The 5,899-nt window shown below is 38.0% G+C and overlaps 1 non-coding gene across 1 annotated transcript; it reads right to left on the reverse strand.

Moving 5' to 3' along the window:
• Positions 1-4,914: 4,914 nt before the first annotated feature.
• Positions 4,915-5,021, reverse strand: LOC131621152 (small nucleolar RNA R71). The gene has a single exon (XR_009289480.1). It is a non-coding gene; the product is annotated as a small nucleolar RNA R71 (small nucleolar RNA).
• Between the last annotated feature and the right edge of the window lie 878 nt (positions 5,022-5,899).

Genomic DNA, 5,899 nt, shown 5'->3' on the forward strand with positions numbered 1-5,899 from the left:
TTTAATTTGTACCCTAATCATGGTTTACGGAGATCACGCCTACACTAAGAATTTTCTATTTCTTTGTGCCGTTTCAGGGTTAGCACCAGGGTTTCCTCCGACTACGAACCATATCAGATCAAAAGCTAAGTCCCGATTTAATCCTTATTTAAGTATTTGTTATTTTTTTCCTCTTTTATTTAAAATTAGGGTTTGCCTTCAAATATAATGAACTCCGCCTACACTCACCCCTTTTCTGTCTATTTTTCCTTTTCCAATTTTCAGGGTTAACAAACCAGTCAAAGCTCAAATGTTTGGTAACCCTGAAACTCAATTTACTTTGTTTTCCTTTATTATTACTTATGCCAGAACTATCTGCCTTGTGGGGATTTATTGCTTTTTTTCCCCTTCCCCATGTTTTATCATGTAACTGCTTCGAGGTTGTATTGTTTGGCCTTGAAGGCACTTAAAATTGCATTATATTACTGTGTGGTTAGTAATTTAGGGAGTTCAACCTTGAATTGAATCTAGAATCACTTAATTATAAGATAACTTATTTTGAATCTGATCACGTGATTGTTGCACCCACGCACCTTTTATGGTAACCTCTCTCGTTGCTTGTTGCTTGTTGCCTGTTGCCTCGTGTTTTTTATGCAGAATAGCCAAGTCCCTCGAATACGAGGATACCTCAGCAATGTTGCCCTCGGTTCATTCAAAGATCCTAAGTCCCTAATGATGCTGCCTTCGATTCGCTAAATATGATCTCGTCCCTCGAAGTTGCCTACGAAATGTTGAGGTATCCTCTGGTTGCCTAAACGAAATGGCTATTCTGATCCTTCCCTTAGACTACCTGCCCCTCTATGGCTAGGGACAGTCTTGTGGCGAACGATAATTCGACGACCCTTCAACCTCCAAATCAAAGGACTTCCTTACCCTCCTATGGTAGGGATAGCCCTGAAAGGCTAAAAATAACATTATTCATCTAACCAGGTAATTTGCCCCTAATTGCTTTGCTCTGGTTTAAAAATATTTTTATTACACTTCATCTTAAAAACTTAAATAAGGCTACGCTCATTTACGAGCTAAAGTCTTTATTTCTTCTTCTTCTACCTTTCTAAAACTTTTGGCTTCAAAACTAAAGAGCAAAGCAATTAAGAGCCCATCGAAAACCATGGATGCAAAGGGTGCCTTACACCTTCCCTTTGCATAAATTACCCCCCGAACTCAGTTTTTATTTAAAAGGTTATTCCTGTGCTTTTATCCTTTCTGATAATTTGGATAAATAAAAGTCGGTGGCGACTCTTACTTACCGCGACATTTCAAATAACGTCAGTTCAGCGTATGACAGTATCTACCACATTGTCTGCCTCATCATTCATTTGGAATGATGTTCTAACATCATTTTCGACATCATGTTCACCCTCTATGATTGAATCATAAACCACAACATTTAAAGATTCCATCATGACTTTGGTTCTGGAATTAAAAACTCTATAAGCTCTTTTGTTAGTATAATAACCCAAAAATATTCATTCATCACTCTTGGGATATATTTCCTTCTTTATTCACGATCAGCTAAAATGTAGCATTTACTTCCAAAAACATGAAACTATTTGACAAAAGGATTTATTATTTTCCATAATTCGTAGAGTGTAGCTAAAGTACCAGTCCTCAAGGTGACTCTATTATGAATATAATATGAAGTATTCATTGCTTTAGCCAGAAAATGATATGGCAGATGCTTAGCATTAAGCATGACCCTAGTTGATTCTTGAAGAGTCATATTCTTACACTTAACAACACCATTTTGCTGAGGGCTGATGGGAGAAGAGAAGTCATGGATAATACCTTCAGAGGAGAAAAATTGAGAAAAAAAATTATTTTCAAATTCCTTGCTATGATCACTTCTGATCCTTACAATCCCACTTTCCTTCTCTCTTTGAAGCTTTTGACATAGATCTTTGAAGACTTAAAAGACATTTGATTTTTCTTTAATGAAACTCACCCAGGTGAATCTTGAAAAATCATCTACAACAACATAGGTATATCTTTTTCCACCAAGGCTCTCACCTTGCATATACCCCATTAAATCCATATGAAGAAGTTCCAAATGTTTTGAAGTAGTCAGATGATAAAGCTTCAGGTGTGACATCTTGGTCTGCTTTCCAATTTTGACACTCACCATAAATTATTCCTTCCTTAGTTATCAATTTAGGAATACCTCTAATAGCTTCTCTAGACATAATTTTCTACATACATTTCAGATGAAAATGGCCGAGTTTTTAATACTACAAATTGACTACATCTTCCTTGGACATCATGCATGTGGAGGAACATGTAATTGCTTGGGGTGTCCTTAAGTAGAAATTTTCCTTAGACCTAGATCCTTTTATCAATACTTCATCCTTCTCTTTTGTGACCATACATTCTAACCTATTGAAATTAACTTTAAGACCTTGATCACATAACTGACTGATACTTATTAGATTACCAGTCAGCACTTTCACAAAAAGTAAATTTTTAATCATAGGATTGATAACACGATTTTATATCATATATTTAGCCTGAAATCCATAAATATTTATAGCATTTTCCGTTAATTATATTGTTTTATTATGATATTATGCGAGTATTTGCTTTGTTTCAGGCTTTACGCTCTTATTGAGACTATTTGTGAAAAGGAAAGAAATGGAGCTAAAATCACTGCTATTTGTGCCTAAAAGATGGAAAAGGGGTGCTGAAGCAAGAAAGGGGTGCAAACAAGACCCAATTGTGCAAAGCGCTAGCCCAGCCCACGAAGGAATCAATTGTGCGTGGCCCAAATCATTCCAGCACGTGGAGACGCACGTCTCCAACGTCTCTCTGCCACGTCACCAAGAGGAGACGCACGTCTCCAGCTACTTCCTGGATTTTCTCCACTTGAGACGCACGTCTCAAGTCGTTCAAAGGGTCTCCCCAAAAAGTGGAGACGCACGTCTCCAAGCCCCAGTCAAGAGAAGCTCCTCTTTTCACGCGTTCCAACTGCAGTCCCTCACCTATAAATAGAGGCTGCCACTTCAGTTCAAAGTGTCCGATTTTCTGCTAACGAAGTGCTACCAAAATTATTTTGCGACCATTTTTTACTTTCCTGCTTTCAATTCAACTGCTTTAATTTTCTCACAACAATTTCCACACCAGAGATTGTTGTGAACCTTTTATAAATCTAGCCTTACATTAGATTTATCTTTTATATTCCTTGTTTTAAATTTCTGCCCATTAATTTCCGAAGAACGATCCATCCAACCTGTGGTGGAAGTTCGATACTTCAAGATTCAATTCAATTCAGATTTATTTAATTTCAGGTTTATTATTTACAGCCTTTATTTATATTATTATTGCATGATATATTATATGCCATTTAACATGCCTTTTATTATAAATCAAATTAATTTATGCATGTTTAACCGTATTAATATGTCTGGCTAATTAACTAAGATATCGGTATGTAAAGTAAGTTAACCGTGGGATCCGAAATAAATTGGCTTAATTATGTTTTATTAAACATCACTTGTTTTTGGTTTATATGTCTAATTTAATTAGTAAGTCTTAAAACCAATAGAGCGAAAGTTTGAGGGGTTAAGACGGTCAAAGGTTAAAATCAATAGAGCGAAAGTTTGAGATCTTTAACTGGATAGTAGACATAGGACATTAGTTTTAAGAATGACGAAAGCGTATTAAAACTAATTAGAACTTATTTATTTTCAAAAAATGTTTTTACACCCGCGCGGGATGGCGAAAGCGTACGTTAGGGATATTAGCATGTTCCGAGTCGACAGAGCGAAAGTTTGAGATTAGGAGATTTAAATAGATAACAACTTCATAAAACAAGCATTTTATTAATTACGTTGTTTCCAAAAAGCTTTTCTAAATCTAATGGGATGGCGAGAGCGTACATTACGAGTTAGGACAGTATTCTAAATCAACAGAGCGAGAGTTTGAGAGGAGGACTTTTAATCAATTGAATTAATAAAGATTTTTAATCGAATTAATATACTAGCCAATGGACCTTCGGATCGCCTAAAGTTAAACGAAATACATACTGATATCCGCCTATTATTATACTTCTTAGAATTCACAATCACTTCCCCTTAGAAACAATCAAAATATTAGTAGCCTTAGCTTTACATAGTAACCTTAGATAACGGTAGATCGATTCATAGTCCCTGTGGATTCGATATCTTTTAAAACTACACGACACGACTGTGCACTTGCAGTCATCAGATTAATAGACACGTAAAGTCGCAATCAAGTTTTTGGCGCCGTTGCCGGGGACTATTTAAGTCGATATCGTAACTCACTGTTACACCGTAGAGACTAGGGCAATTCTTTCCTTTCTTTTTGAACGATTGTATGCCAAATACTCGTTCACAAGGAGGAGATTTAATACAACGAATTAACGAGATCGAACGTTTTACTAACGTCAAACGTCAAACTCGCAATCTTCCCGAAGTAGCACCAATTCCGATTAATCAGGAATTGATGTTTACTTATCAAACCAATCAAATTACCCCGAAGTTAGAGATGGCTGCTATTCGTCCTCTTAGAGACTACGCCGCTCCTTCACGCGCTGAACCGCACTCAAGTATCGCACCACCTGCGATTGAGGAGAACAATTTCGAACTGAAACCTTTGTTGGTACAAGATGTTCAACAGAACCAATTCTCTGGAAGCCCTGCAGACGATCCCAACCTCCATTTATCCGTGTTCGTGCAATATGCCGACACTGTCAAAGCTAACAACGTTAGTTCCAAAGCTATTCCACTACGCCTCTTTCCTTTCTCCTTGAGAGATAGAGCTAGAGCGTGGCTTCAATCCCTACCCTCTAATTCCATAACTACGTGGGACGAATTGAAGAGAGTATTCTTAGCTAGATATTTTCCGCCTAGCAAAACCGCTACGCTAAGAGGTGAAATCAACGAATTTACCCAAAAAGATAAAGAATCACTCTTCGAAGCTTGGGAACGATACAAGGACATGCTTAGACTATGCCCTCATCATGGACTCGAACCATGGCTGATCATCCATACTTTCTATGGTGGTCTACTTTATAACACTAAAATGACTATAGATGCCGCTGCTGGCGGAGCATTAATGGACAAACCCCATGATGAAGCATACAACCTAATAGAGAACATGGCACAAAACCATTATCAATGGGGTGGAGAACGAGCTGCTCTAGAGAAAACCCAAACCAAAGGAGGAATGTACGAAGTAAGTGGTATAGACCGCGTTAACGCTAAAGTAGACGCTTTAACTCAAAAGATCGAAAACTTAACCATCACTCCTTCAGCCACCGCGGCTGCCGTAGCACCTAACTGCGAAATTTGTGGATTAACTGGACACGTAGTTGCCGAATGTCAACTCTTGACTGGTATCCCATCTGATCAAGTAAACTACGCTCAAGGAAACCCTTATTCTAACACGTGCAACCCTGGATGGAAGAACCACCCAAACTTTTCGTATAAGAACAACAATGCGTTGTACGCGCCTGGACAAGAACCTGGTGTCCCACCTGGCTATTAAAAAGCGCCTGTAGCTGCTCAAAACGCCCCTAGGAAGTCGAACCTAGAAATCATGATGGAAAACTTTATAGCTTCCTAACAACAAACCAACAAGGACTTCCTTAATCAAAACATCCATAATAGTGAGCAACTAAAACAATTATCAAACAAAGTAGATGCTTTAGCTACACATAACAAAATGTTAGAAACTCAAATTTCACAAGTAGCTCAACAACAAGCACCTACTGCTGCCCCTACTGGCACGTTTCCTGCTCAACCACAACCTAATCCTAAAGGACTTGCGAATGCGATAACACTACAAAGTGGAACGAACTACGATGGACCTATCGATCCTAGAACTCAAAACGCACCCATGTCAC

The sequence above is a fragment of the Vicia villosa genome, linkage group LG7, assembly GCF_029867415.1.
Source record: "Vicia villosa cultivar HV-30 ecotype Madison, WI linkage group LG7, Vvil1.0, whole genome shotgun sequence".
NCBI classification, from domain to species: domain Eukaryota; kingdom Viridiplantae; phylum Streptophyta; class Magnoliopsida; order Fabales; family Fabaceae; genus Vicia; species Vicia villosa.